This window comes from Dipodomys ordii, unplaced genomic scaffold (genome assembly GCF_000151885.1).
Source record: "Dipodomys ordii isolate 6190 unplaced genomic scaffold, Dord_2.0 Scaffold3, whole genome shotgun sequence".
Classification (NCBI taxonomy): domain Eukaryota; kingdom Metazoa; phylum Chordata; class Mammalia; order Rodentia; family Heteromyidae; genus Dipodomys; species Dipodomys ordii.
The window spans coordinates 4,279,729-4,294,549 of record NW_012267219.1 but is presented as its reverse complement, the minus strand read 5'-3'; the positions used below and the strand labels follow the sequence as shown (position 1 = coordinate 4,294,549).

The 14,821-nt window shown below is 39.6% G+C and overlaps 1 protein-coding gene across 1 annotated transcript in view; it reads right to left on the bottom strand.

The window, feature by feature from the left end:
* The window catches only part of Slc16a7 (solute carrier family 16 (monocarboxylate transporter), member 7), a 145,186-nt gene extending 131,496 nt beyond the window's left edge, over positions 1-13,690 (bottom strand). The window contains exon 1 of the mRNA XM_013021840.1: positions 13,610-13,690. The gene's annotated coding sequence lies outside the window, so the exon portion shown is untranslated. The remainder of the gene's footprint in view (positions 1-13,609) is intronic.
* Positions 13,691-14,821: the final 1,131 nt, after the last annotated feature.

Below are 14,821 nucleotides of genomic sequence, written 5' to 3'. Positions count from 1 at the left end.
TGTCCCTCAGCTCTTCAGCTCAAGGCTAGCACTCTACCACTTGAGCCACAGCACCACTTCCGGCTTTTTTCTTTTTGCTTATGTGGTGCTGGGGAATCAAACCCAGGGCCTCAGGCATGCAAGGCAAGCGCTCTACCACTGAGCCACCTTCCCAGCCTCTGTAATAAATTTTTAAAAAGAACTTGTAGAAAATAAAGGTATTTTTACACAACTTTAGTTGTCCACCTAGAATGTCTGAATCATATGGCAAATGATTATTTTTTTATTACTGTGGTGGTCTAATTTTTATTATTATTTTTATTATTTGCCAAAGTAGAGGATATAACAGCTTGCTCGGAAGAATAAGAAAGAATTCCCATAAAAATTATGCTATTTAAGTATGATCAGGGTGCTTCAACATTCAGTATATACTTTAATACGTGCGTCCAACTCTTGGTGTTATTGCTGCACAATGAAACTCTAACTCTATTTATACCTAAAGGTTACAGGCCCAGGGGGGTAAAGAGCAAGCCGGTTACTTCAGACCTCATGCTGGTGGTGTCCTTTATGCTTTCTTTGTCAGCTTGGCTTCTGGGAACTGTTAGGTTCCCATGACTGTTATTTGTAGTTTCCCCTTCCAGTAAAATTGAAGGGCATTTCAGAGAACAGTCACCAGGTCCTGGCCAGAGTTAATGCCAAGATCCAACCGAGTTAAGTCATGGAGCAGGAACCAGGTCAGAGTGCAAAATGAAGCAACAAGCAGACTCCAACAGGCTCTCTTTAGAACATTCTGGTACTTTGGAGTGCTCAGGGAGAATAAAGTCTCCTCACTTACGAAGTAAGAAGTTATTTAAGCTTCGTTGTATTGTTTAGGACACTGTTTTTTTGTTTGTTTGGTGTTTGTTTTTGCAAAAGGTCAGGCATAGATTCCACAGCACCATCAACGACACTTCAAGGACATGAACAGCTATGAAGAGAAGCCTAACTCCTGATCTGCTGATGTCATTATTGGTGCAACATTGAAGTTAACTTCACAGAGGCAACAAATTCATCAGGTGAACTTCTGCTAACTTTGGCATGTTTTCCCACACACCTGATTTCAAACCTATCAGACAATCCCTCTTATGAGAGAGTCTAAAGTCCCAAAAGGTTATAATCAATGGCAAAGCAAAAGATCTCATGGAGTGGGGATTAGGGAAATAAAGACTTGATACCTAGTATGCCTGGCCAGGTGGTACTAATTTCCAACTTAGATTGTGATATTAGTGTCCAGGATACACAGATGTTACATGACTCTGTGAGTGACACATCTCAGAGTCCTCATGGCCTTATTGTGGGTACAAGACTAGAAACAAATCTGTTAACTGCCTTTTCTTTCTCCTTTCCAGTTCCAAAAACCCATTAGGTAAATCCTTTTGAAAATCCTTAGACACACTAGGCACCAAAAAAAGTGCATTTTTATATATTTTGTAAACTACACATCCTTATCTGAATGTATAACAGATCAGACATTATTATTGCTTTGAGACAAGAACTAGTAAATAAAAGTCATAAAAAGTGAAATAATTAAAAATAGATTAAAGTTGGATGGAATAGTCACTCCTATATGAAAGTTACAGGCCAAATATGCATAATGTTGATCATAAATACTGAACTGTCTTAGGAACAGTCATAATTAATTTTCTAAATGAGTGACATTTGGTATGTCTTTCATTCTGGGGAAACTTTTGCAAATATAAACACACACATATCAGACAGACTCAGGTCTCTTACTGAGAGTAACAAATCTATGTTATTAGTTTTAAAAACCTAAGTACAAGAAATATTCACATATTTTCTCATTAAAGTGTTTTGTTTTAAATGAATAGTATATATAACTTAAAATGAATAATAAAATGGAAACAATGTCATAAGAATGTTAGATCTGACATCTATGTATCCTCTGCACCAGGTTATTATTGTGTATAATTAGCATGCTCTCCCTGGTTTAGTGGCCATGTTACTCTCCATAGAGACATTAACATGGCCCACAAGGGACAATGTTCTTCTATTTTCTTACACTCTCTGTGGCTTCCTTTGAGTCATTCACCTTTTCCTTTCTCATCATTTTGTCCTATTCAGTAGTAAGATGAAAGTGGTTCTGCAGTCTCTGCCTCCTTAAGTTCAAAATGAAGCTCATGCAGTCATACCCCACCATAGGTCCACCTGAAGCCCCAAAGTATTAAATGGAAAATTCCAGAAATGAATACCTTGTAAGTTTTTCAATTGTGCACCTGATCTACAAGATTGTCTCCTTTCCAAAGACTTTACTTTCTTGGTGTTACTGTAGCTACTTTTGTAGTTTTAAAGTCAATTGTTTGCTTTTAATTAAGTTCTCTGAGCTACTGTAAATTTTTAATGCGATAAGGCTGTCATTTAGTTGTATGCACAGTATACAGTATCTATTTTATTGTAACTATTAATTAGAGAAAATATTATAGTCATATTTATTAATGCTGTAGTTTATAAAACTATTGATAACATGAGAGAAATAAAAGTGGTCTCCTCTTACAACAAAAAAATAATAATTTACCAAATGATTTCTACATGGACCACAATTTAGCATCATAGTTTGCAGAGTAAAATAATCCCCTTGTTTTAAAGAGTTAAATATAAAGTTTTTATCAAGTTTAAGGAAAATGTTCTAGATGAACGCACAAACACATACTTATAGGCAAATGGGTTACATTATATAACTTACATGCATTAATATTGTCCTGAAGACTTTTGTATTTATCCTGGGTCTTCTGGTTTTGAGTTTTGTGGCAATTACAGTGATCAGTTTCTCTCCTCACTTAGCCAGTCTAAGACACATTCCACTTCCTTCCCTAAAGCCTCCTCTGATTTCCCCATCACAGAACAAACTATCTCTCTTCTGAAACCCTAGATTTTGTTCTTTTATGCACCAGAGAGTAAATATGTGTGTGTGTGTGTGTGTGTGTGTGTGTGTGTGTGTGTGTGTGTGTGTATTCCGGGCATGGGGCCTAGACCCTGTCCTTCAGCTCTCAGCTCAAGGCTAGCGTCCTACCACTCGAGCCACAGCACCACTTCCGGCTTTTTCTGCTTATCCGGTACTGAGGAATCAAACCCAGGGCCTCATGCATGCAAGGCAAGCACTCTACCACTGAGCCACCTTCCCAGCACCAGAGAATAAATATTTTAAGCTTTGCAGCTAAGTTACAACATTCCAACTCTTCCCTTTAATTAGAAAGTACTCACAAAAAAAAACATGGAAATAAAAGGTCTCAACACTTTATGCAAAAAGTTGTTCTTTTTTTTTCTTTTTTCTTCAGAATCAGGGAACAGGTTAGTCTAGCTTCAATTAAAAAAAAAAAGTCTTGCCAACTTCTGTTCTAAACTGTATAGCCTCTACATTTTTTCTTGGTTAGAATTTGTAATTATTATTATAAAGGTGATATACATATGGATTATCATTTCATAATTCTATTATTTATTTTAATACTTAATTCTACTTTAGATTAACTTTTATTTAATGAACATGCATGCAAACATAATATTTCTGAAATTATAGTCTCTTGGGTGCAGGGGAAGACAAGGGATCAGAAAAAAAGTCTTACACATATTTTGTCCAGGTCTCTGAGCATCATATTTAATGAAAACAGTGCTTAATTATTTACTGGTATGCATTGATTTAAGAAACAGACACCATATCTGGTAGCCAGCAGCATGATCCCTGAACTTCTGCAACAACTCTTGAAACATTGGCTCTTGAAGATGTCTCTTCTGGCTGAGTTCTTATTCTCCCTATCTGTAAATGAATATATTCTATCTTATATGATAATCATGCTCTACAGAGAGTACAAACACATAGGAGATGCTTAAATGGTATTAGTAATTGCATTGGTATGTGTTTTCTGTTTTAATGTGTGCGACTATCTCTAAGACACATTGAAATGATTGTCTTTCTCTTTGTAGTCCTTTTTAAATGTGCTTCTATGCACTATTACATATTAAGAATTCTTATCTTATAATCCTCCTGGGATATTAAGTGAAAAACTCAGTACAGAAATTTGCAGCATCTATATTGTACTAAATATCCTCCTATATATTCTCAAACCCCATTATATTTTACTTACTGAAATATATACATTATTGTAAAGTCAACATGGTATTTATACTTTGTGAGTCTCCTACCTGCTTCAGGATATGTGATTGATTCTATAACACAGAAATCCTTTCACAGAAGATGTAAATTCCGAGGAATAAAGAATATTTTCCTGAAAATTTTCCCAAATATAGGCAGGGTATAAATGGAAATGATTGCAATTATCATTAGTCACACGCATTAGTTACCCTTGGACAACAAACCATAAAGTAAGCTTTACTAATAGTTTTCAAGGTGAAAAAACCTCATCTATGAATATGTACATATACATTTTAGTCAAATAGCTCAGAAATAGCTAAGTCCAAATTCCATAAAGATCTACCCATCTCCAAAGTCTCTGATCTATAATGCAACAGAGATGGAAAAAATGGGGAAGAGAATAACCAGGAACCTACAGAATAATAAACACTATGGAGAGATGACTTTGGACCTGAACAGATGGAGTCTACAAAAAGTTGACTCAAGGACAGTTCAATCTTTCTTTGATTTTATGTATAATTATTTGAGCAATTAAAGGCTAAAATGGAATTACCTACTTTATTCAAAGTCATCTCACTAACATCTTAAATCATTTCTGGCCGATCTGAGTAGAGGAATAAGTAGCTGTGAAGGAATTGCATTCTCTGGTTTAATATAGGTCAGGGGCTTCCTTCACATTCCACCTTCTTTAGATTTGCCATCTACACATCAAATTCTCCAGATTCTGCTCTGTTCATACACGCACTGCTATCCACACCCAGGACTTCCATAGGAGCCCTTCCCTTCCCACTCACTCCACCTCTAACCATTTTGCAACAAAGTTAAAGTGATATCCTGGACCTTCTGCTTTCAGCTACCACAATGTTTTTCCAGCCTCCTTAAGTTCAGAGGCATTAATATGTTAATATTTCGTTCACTTCTGAGTAAGGAAGGTGCTTTTCATTTCTGCTTACTGTGTATTTTTAACAGATCGAAATATATTGTCCTTGAATAATATCATTTTTAAGCATCTTTCAAATTTCCTTCCTGTAGAATGTCTTAAAATCCACTGGAGCATTATTATTTGAAAATACTAATCGTGAAAGGTGTACTGTGGTGAATAGATTAAAATCTGGACCACATCGTCATTCACAATATAGGTAACCTTGGGCAGGTTATTTCACCCTGATGCACTAATCCTCTCATGTGGAACCTGAGGGTAATAACCAGGTTTCCTCTGAAAGTTTTGAAGATTAAAGTACTTAAAATGATGCCTGACATACAGAAGTGTTCAATAAATGCAAGCTATTTTTACTCAAAAGCGAATACTATAATTTTACCTAATAGGCCCTTCTTTAGTCTAGTAACCCTACACTTATTTACTGTACACATACATGGGGTTCATTTGTTGTTGTAACTTTGACTTGGTTTATTATAAAGAAGAAAATTTTATGGAGTGGCTAATCTCCCATTGTAATCAAAACTTAAAGTGACCTTTCTTCGATTGTTTCCTGTAGTTCCTTTCATTGATGATAGTTCCTATCATCAATTCTTTCACTACACTGAGGGCCATGGCTAAAAAATGTTCAGCTTTAAGATAATAACCCCAGGAACAGATCACAATGTACACCTTGAGCTACTTTTCCTGAAGAGATTATATCAATGGTGTGTCACGAACATATATTCCAATATTTATATTCACTCTGACCCCTAAAATATTCTAGAATCTTACATACTTTTTTTAAATTAAATGCTTCCAAAATACAAAAGACACTGGAATTTGGGCTGGAGGAATAGATCAAGGAATAAAACAACGGCCCTGAGCAAGAAAGCTGAGACAGATTGTCCTGAGTTCAAGCCCCAGTAGTAGCACAGAAATGAGAAGAAATGAAAGCAGGAAGGAAGGAAGGAAGAAAGAAAGGAAGGAAGGAAGGAAGGAAGGAAGGAAGGAAGGAAGGAAGGAAGGAAGGAAGGAGGGAGGGAGGGAAGGCAGGCAGGCAGGCAAGGCAGGCAAGGCAGGCAGGCAGGCTAGAGTCTATTGAGATAATACATCAGTATCAACATATATGTATAAGCTATCATTCAACATAGAAAGCGATTTATTTTCCTAACTCCAGAAAACTGGGTAAACATTCTGGGAAGAACAAGATTTCAGTCATAATTGGAACTTTTCTTAAGTTGAGCATGTGTACTTGAAATAAGCATTGATGTCATTTTTTGAAGAAGCTGAAAGCAGAACATCGCTTGTTTGTTCCCTAATTCCTTGCTGCTCCAGGATCCACCAAAGGACACATAGATATGAATATGTTATTATTCCTGCCCTCCAGAAATGTGTAGTATACCGTGAAACTGAAGACTTACACCAAAGAAACTATAACTAAATGTTTAAAATAAATAAGACATTAGGGATGAAATGTTACCACCATCTTAGCAAACGCCTTTCACCTGCACTGAGGATTCAGAGGACATTTGAATGTGGTGTGGAAAGCCTTTCAGTATGTAAGTGACAAATCCTAGGTACTGACTGTTAGACACAAAGTCAGGAAGGGAAGATGGGGTCTCCAAAGCTTCTACACCAGAATAATACTAAACCAATAAAAATAAACACAGGTAATAGAAAGAAGAGAAATAAAGAGGAATAGACCTCAAGGTACTGAAGTTATCAGCAGCACAGTAAAGGGAGCTGTCCAGCAGACTTCTGCCAATGTCTTCTAAGGCCAAGGTTTGCATGAGTTGAGGGTTACTCCTAATGATGCAAAAATAGAGATCAGGTAGAGAGGAGCTGTGCCCATCAACAGAATAAGACCAAAGGAAAATCTAAAATAGGGATGGGTACTCTGTACTGATCAGGAGGTCAAAGGACAGCTGGGAGAAGAAGCCACAAAGATTAACCAAAGAGGAAGACAAGCAGCAAAGGGGAATCAAAGAAAAAGTTCAAGAAGTAACTGACACCAACATTTCCGCAAGACACTGACAGTTTAAAGCAAATGAAGATTTGGAAGTGTGGGGCTCAATGAGGTTATCATTATTCACGATATAATGATCATTAATGCTAATACTTCCTATACTTTGTGAATAAACAACCCATTCTTTTAAATCAGAGTGTCTTGTACAAGATTATTATTGTTTGTGAAGGAAAAAAAAAACCCTAACTTTTATCTGAGGATATTCTGATCCTAAGGGTAATTCCTTAAACATTCTCAATCTGATCATGTTGACCACACCTTTCCATCACTTGTGGTCTCATTCTACAAAGGAAGCTAGTAAGAAGTACAGGGTTTTATTTGTTTATTTTTAATGGCTACAATGATGAGGGAATGTCTTCCTGCTCCTACTTTGAAATTCTTACCCAGGGGCAATGACATTAATAGGGTGGTCAGAACCTTGGAGAGGTGAGTAGATCATGAGAGAGTCATGGGAATGGGGCAGACACGTCTCACTCTCTTCTCATCACATGAAGATAGAAAAAAACTAAAATCTGTGACCTGGAATAAGACCCCCACCAAAACCCAACCATGCTCACACCCCAATCTCAAGTTTCCACCCAGCCTCCCGAACTGCAAGGAATGAATTTCTATTGTTTGTAAATCATCTACTCTGTGATAATTGGTTATAACCAGCCTGAACACAAGATTTGGGCATATTTGAGAAGAATGGAGTTGAACTTCAGAGTGTGAAATTTTAGAAAGTGCATAGTCAAAAAAGGCATATGTTACTATAGTCCAGTTCCTAGAAACTGTCAAATACATGTCATTTAGTTGGTTATTATTCATATCTAATCCAGTTCCAATAGAATGGGACTTCAAGGCAATTATTCAGAAGGGAATTGCTTCATATAGATTACCATTTGCAAAGGCTTCCATGTTTAATGTCTCCCCAAAGAGTCATAAACAAAAGGTGAGAACCCCACAACAGCAATATTTGGAGGAAGGACTTATAAAAGTGGGAGGTTGTTTGATCATTGTGGGGCATGCCTTTATAGAGAGAGAGGGTCCTGGGACCCCAGTGTGTCTGTCTGTCTGCCGGTCTGTCTATGTGTCTCCTTTCCTCCTCTCATTTCCTACGTGACCCTTTCCTTCTGCATACACTCTCACCATGATATGCCACTCTCTGCCAACTCTCAACAAATCCCAAATTGATATCTACCAGCTCTATCTGATCCTTGTACGTTTAAAACTGTGAGCAACAATAAATAAATAAATAACACTTTCTCGTTAAAAGTCAGCTGCCTCGGGTATTTTATTGTAGTGACACAAATCTGACTGTGACATTCTTCCACAGAGTAAGCAGAGCTGATTAGACTCTGGTTCTGGGTAAATACCTATCAGTGCATTCTTAGGTGGGGAAATTGCATATGCTTCAAGTAAGTTTCCAACATTTTATCAAATCTTTATCTATTTTCATACCAAGTATTATAAGAATTTCTTCAAGTTTTTTTAATAGTTGAGCCACAAAGATATTTTTCTGCAATTACTTAAAAACTGCATAGAATACCTTTTATTAAAATTCCTATGAGAATCTTTCCAAGATTTCCATGAAATCCTTTGGGATTTTAATGAATATTAAATCAGAGTTTTGGCATTCAGTCTGGAACCTTATTTGAATATAGTATGCATATCGATTACTAACACTGATTATTTGCCAATATGTTGAAATTGTCTCTGGTCTATTGAGGTACGAGTTGTCTGTTTGTAGCTAGATTCATTTTATTAGAACTGATTTCAATTTTTTCAACTTGTGAGTAATATTTTTCCAAGGTATTTGTTGCTGTCTTTTTTCTTCCTTTTTTTTCTTTTCTCTTCTATCTCCCTTGTTTTCAATTCTGCTTCTGAAACCCAGAGCTTCTCTCATATAAGGCAAATTCTCTATCAGATTGTCCCATCCTTAACCCCTTTTCCATGTCTCTTGATTATTACAGCTCTTATGGGAAGTTCTCCATGTTATTTTGGTTTTTAAAATGTGGCAAATGCTATTTTTTCTTCTAGACAACAGTCCATATTAGGCTATTATCTCATACTGTGACTATAGGCTCTGGGGTCTTCCAGGTAGGTTCACTAAGCCTTGAGGTTCACCACTCAGATGATTCATCACAAAGATGGATTTGAGGCTTTATGTGATAAAGAATTGTTAGTATGTGGTTTCCAACATGTTTCCTAGTCACTTTGATCCAATTTTGAGGTCATCCAGATGACCCCTCAAAAGGACTCTACTTACTGATTTATTATGCGATTTAGCAATGGTATCTAATCTAATGAGAGAGCTGGGACTTCAAGGGGCTTCCAAAAATCTGTTTGGAAGAATAAATCCATGATCCTTATAACAACCTAAAAGCTATAAGGTCAAATATGTAATACTTTCAACAACTACTATGTATTATTGCTAGTGAACTAGTATGTACAGTTTTACAAACAGTATCACGTTTAAATCTTTGCAACCAATATACAAAATTGGTAATTATCACTTAGACAATTAAGAATTGAAGATTTAGAAAGGTTCTGCAGTTTGTTGTAGCTGGTTAAGTGGCAGAGTTCAAGATCATAGTTTAGACAACCTAGATATTTTAGTTCCTACATCTTCTTATTCATTCTCACATACCTAGATCCACAGAAGTTTTATATAGTCACATCTTATAGATATATGGCTCAGGATGAGGAATAGGATAAACTATAATTCTAGGTAAAACAGTTTAAAGAGACCCAGTTTACTACAATAAGTGCAAATGCAGGGAGACTTTTTCTTTCAATCCTTCCTTCCTCCCTTCTTTCCTTCCTTTTTCTTTCTTTATCTTTCTCTTGTTTTTATTTCACCCCATTCTTCCTTCATTTTTTCCTCTTTCTCTTCATTCCTTTTCTTTTCCTTGTTCACGTTGAGTAATTTTCTTTTGATGTTAGGTAATTTTCTTTTGATGTTTTGTTAATCTGTCACCACCTCAAAATACTTAACTAGTTCTCACGGATGATCACTATAAACTGATGACTTGTTGAATTCAAAGTGAAGAGGTTTAACTACCCTGCCTTGGAGACAGAGTCCTTTTGTGATTTCAGGCTAGCTTCAGAGTTAAAGGCAGAAGACACTTAACTCTCTCTGTCCCAGTTTCTTTCTCTTCCTTTTTCCCTCTGTATCTGCTTCCATTACACTTTTTTTTCACTCTTCCTATAATCAGTTGTTCAGTGTTACCATAATGGCAATACACAATGAAAAAGCCTGTAGACAATGTCCTTTCCCTGAGTAGTTTCTCGGAAAGTGCAAATAAGCTCTCTGTACTGGTTAAGGCTGGACAGATTGTCTGGGAACTTGTCCCAACTTGACCAATTAGTATATGCTGTGGATTGAACATGTCTTGTTCCTATCCAAATCCATGCTGATGTTTCATCCCCCCCTACAAAATGATGTTGGTATATTCTAAGGCCTTTAAGGGATATTTGGAGACATAGCACCTCACTCTTAAAGGATTCATGCCCAACTGACAAGACTGAATTAGATACATGAGAAATTGACTAGCTAGCATAAAGACAAAGCCACTGCCACAGTACTTGAACCTCTTTGAAATGTACCACTTTCCCTTCTACTTCTCTGTTCTATTGAGATGCTGTTGAAGATGCTAGCACCATGCTATTTGTACCTTCCAGTTGTCAGTCTCATGAACCAAATTACTCTAATTCTTATCTAGCAACAAGTGTTTTGTTAAAGCAACACAAAAATGAACTAAAGCATTGGTCATACCTGCAGAGAAAGTCATGTAATTATGCCAAAACCCCTCTTCTGCAAGTATGGCTATGAAAAAATGTACCTCATAGGTTTTTCATGTGTTGCCAGAAAGCAGTGGCACATGTATGCTGCACTTTCTAGAAAGGTTAAACAATATTACTGTATTTCAGGCTTTGAGGAATGAGTGAGTTGGTCTGCCCAAAGTATAGAAAAATTGTAGCTCAATCTAGTCTCTAAAACACTAGAAATTGATTCATGGCATTGGCAAAAATAGTCTGCAGGGAAGAAGTATCCTCCTCTCAGAACAGGAGAAAAATCTTCATTATTGTTTCTGCATGGTCTTCCTTAACAGACAAATGAGGGTGAATATGTACATTTCTGAAGCCAAGGACTTTCTCAAATCTGCCTGTTGGTAGATTTTAGAAACATTTCTTACAACTGCTAAACTCTTTAATGTGTGTGTGGGGTGGGGGTGGGTGTGTATTGTATGTGTATTACATATGTTTGAGGGGGGAAAGGAAATGGAAATGTGATACAAGAAAGATTACTTTAGGTGACTCAGATTTCAATTCATTCATTATAGTAATCCCTATAAGGTGTCTAGAATCAACATAGAAGTCAGCAATACCTAGTTTTTTGCATTTTTTTTCTGGTTTATTCATCACAATGTTCTTCAGGTAGGTCCAACCAATCCCACTTTATGGATAATAAAAATGAACCTAAGATTACTCATAATTAGTTCAGCCTTACTAAAATGTGTAGAAACTTAAAAGTCTTGGTCTCACTAGGCATTTACTTCCTTTCTTTGCTTCGAATCTCCCCCAAACTGGTGCTTAAATCCAGCATTCATGGCACGTTCAGGAGACACCTTTTTATTTCACCTTCACATCTGGGAATATAATTCTCCATAAGAGGTATGGCTTTAGTTCATTTTGCCCTCTGGAGCTCTAAGAGGGCTCAACGCTAAAAATACAAGCCAGATGCTGTAATAGAGTTAAGTGCACCCTATCTAGAAATAACCTGAGCAAATTTAAAGGTAGATGTACTAATTTGGACATTAGAAACTAGTGTTACAATTTCAAACCACTCCTCACAATTAAAACACACTGCAGGAGAAGTACACAGTAGATAACTACAAACTGTTCATGTGACAATATACCAAAAAAAAAAAAAGTGCTTTCTGACTTCAGGAAATGTTACACAAGACATTACAGTCACCTATGGTTACAACGTTGCTTTCACTGAGCTCATTCAATTGCCCTCACTTCGGAGTGATTCTGCGATGTGCTCAGACACAGAAAGCGGAGCTGGGATTGCTTCACCAGAGCTAAACATGAGTCACCTTGGTCAACCCTCATCTGCCCTTGGCAGCTCACACCCACCTCGGAAGTTTGCAGCCAGTTTTCCCTAAGTTCACTGGTAGTTCAGGGACACAGGCACATTCAAACTAGCCTGAAGGTTAAAACTTTGCAAGTGAGTTCTACGTGGGCATAAGCCAGGAAGCCTGTGGTGCCAGGAAAGAGCCTACGATTTCCTCTTTCTCAGTCTCCTTTTTACATGCAATGCTTATCATTGCCGGCTATTTTTATTCCTCTGCTGCATCTCTTTTTGGATCTAAGAGAGAAAGGAATACCCCCAGAAAAGGAAATGAGACACGTGCAGGACAGTATTATTTTCTGCTCTGTGTGTGTGTGTGTGTGTGTGTGTGTGTGTGTGTGTGACAGAGAGAGAGAGAGTATAATTTTCCTGAAAGAAAAAAATATCACAAAATTCCTTCCCTGGTCCTACCCAGAAAAAAAAAGTGGCCTTAGAAAGATTTAAGGAGCTGAAGTAGAAAAGGGATGAAGAGGTGAGATGCGATATAAAATCTTAAGAGCAAAGAGACAGTTGACACGTGAGCAGGCTCTCAGCTACCGGCACTACCTGACCAGGACCAATGGCCCAAGTGTGACGCAGAGAACCTAGAAGCCCTGCATAAGCCCTGCCAGTACAGGCCCTTCCCGGCTTCACCAGGTCCCCACAACCCTTTGCCTCCACCCCAGGCCTTGCCCGCATCCACCTTTCTGTCTGCCTCCCCCTCCACCCAGCTGCCTAGGGACCAAAACAGAAGGAAGACAACACCCAAGTGTTTCATCCTCTCCTTCCTTCCAGCCTCTTGAATCATCTGCTAAAAAAGAGAAAAAAGAAAAAACCCAAAGCAAAACAGACCGTTTCCTACACTCCCTCTCGCGCCAACCCCGTCTCCACCCACTGCGCTAAGGACTCCACCCCAGAGTGCTCAGGTCCCGAGTGAGATGCTGGGGAAGGGTCATTGGGGACATTCCTGGTGGGGACCAGGGGACAGCAGTGCACAGCAGCACTTATGAAGCGCCCAGTTGAGAGCGCGGACAGCTGTTGGCCTATGACCAAGTCAAGGTTCGCGCCCCACTGGGGACCCCACAGGTCCACCACCCGGGCGCGCGCTCCCTGCCCCCCCCCCGCCCCAGCCCCTGCGGCTCCCGCGCCCCTGTCCGCGCGCACACGCGGCCCAGGCCAGCAGCACTCCGGGCGGCTGCAGCGATGGGGTGGATTTTTTCTGTGTCTATATAAGGGCGCATTTGCTAAGCGTGCGACAACAGCCCGTTGTGTCACGGCTGCTCGTTATTCGTCCACCACACCAGTGAGGCTCTTCTGGCAGCTCGGATCAAGGACGCCTTGCACACTTTTCTCTTCTCCTCCTCCTCTTCACCCCTCCTCCTCTTCTCCCTCCCCCCCCCAATCCCGATCCTCCCTGGGGGCGGGGGGGGGTGTTCACTTTACCTGATTCTGGCACCGGGTGGGCGCCGCAGTTCTCCACTTCCTGCCCCCCCTCGCCCAGCGCTGCAGCCGGTTCACCACGCTGTCACCCGGTGAATGGAATTATTTATTTATTTATGTCCCCTGACGTGTCCTCGCCCGCTGCAGCCCGAGGAGGAGGAGGAGGAGGAGGAGGAGGAGAAGGAGGAGGAGGTGAAGGGAGAGGAGGGGGAGGGGGAGGAGGAGGAGGAGAGAAGGACGCGGGGTGAGGCGGAATGAAGAACGCGTTCGCGGGTGCCCGGGAGCGCGCGCTGGGCCAGGGGTGCAGGAAGGAGGACCGCGGGGCTGGGCGTGGGCTAGGCGCGGGTTGGGCTCGGGCTTGGAGGGGGGTGGGGGTGGGGCCGCTACGGGGAGGGGAGGGTGGGTGAGAGGAGACAGACTGAGCATGCTCTGAGCCGCTGTCAATGCTAGAGGCGCTTTCTCAAGGATGGCTTGTGGCACTCCACTTCGGATTTTAGTTTTGACCCGGAGAGATCTCCGGTTCCCCATTGGCCCAGACACGTTTGGTTTTGTTTTGTGTTGTGTTTTGTTTTGTTTTGCAAAAGTCTTTGGCGCCTAACTTGGGAGGCAGGTGAGAGGTAGCTTCAGCTTGCCTTGTTGAGCAACCTCTGGAAGAAAGACTCTGGGCAGAAAGCAGAGGAACAAGAAAATCCTCATTAGGAGCTCATTGATAGAAAGGGTTGAGAGGTTTATTGACTTAAGGACTTTTGAGGGAGAGTCAGGGCTTGGAGTGGGGTGAAAGGGGGCGGTGGAGACTTCTCAGCCACATCTTACCCAGATAAAGATAAACTCATTAAGAAGAAAGGCACACAGAGCAGCCCTTGAAAGGAAAAGAAGAAACAAGAAGAAGAAAAAAAGGAAGTCATTGTGAATAGTTGCCTTTAATATTAGTTACTCCAATTATTTAATTCTCCAAGAAGGGATCCAGTTATTTGGCCACAAATAATACTACTGAGGAAAATGGTCTTTCCCTACATTTACTGGTTTGGTTTCTTTCCCTGTCTAAAATCCACTTGTTGGGGAAGTTAGAAAGAGGAAGGGCTGAAAATAAACATGTAAGCACATATATTTTTAAATTTTCTTTAACTTGAATTGCTACTTAGAGATAAAGAAACTGCCCAGAAGAATAACTGGAGGTTTGCAATTGAGAACTTGGCTTCATACTTTGTTTTCTGG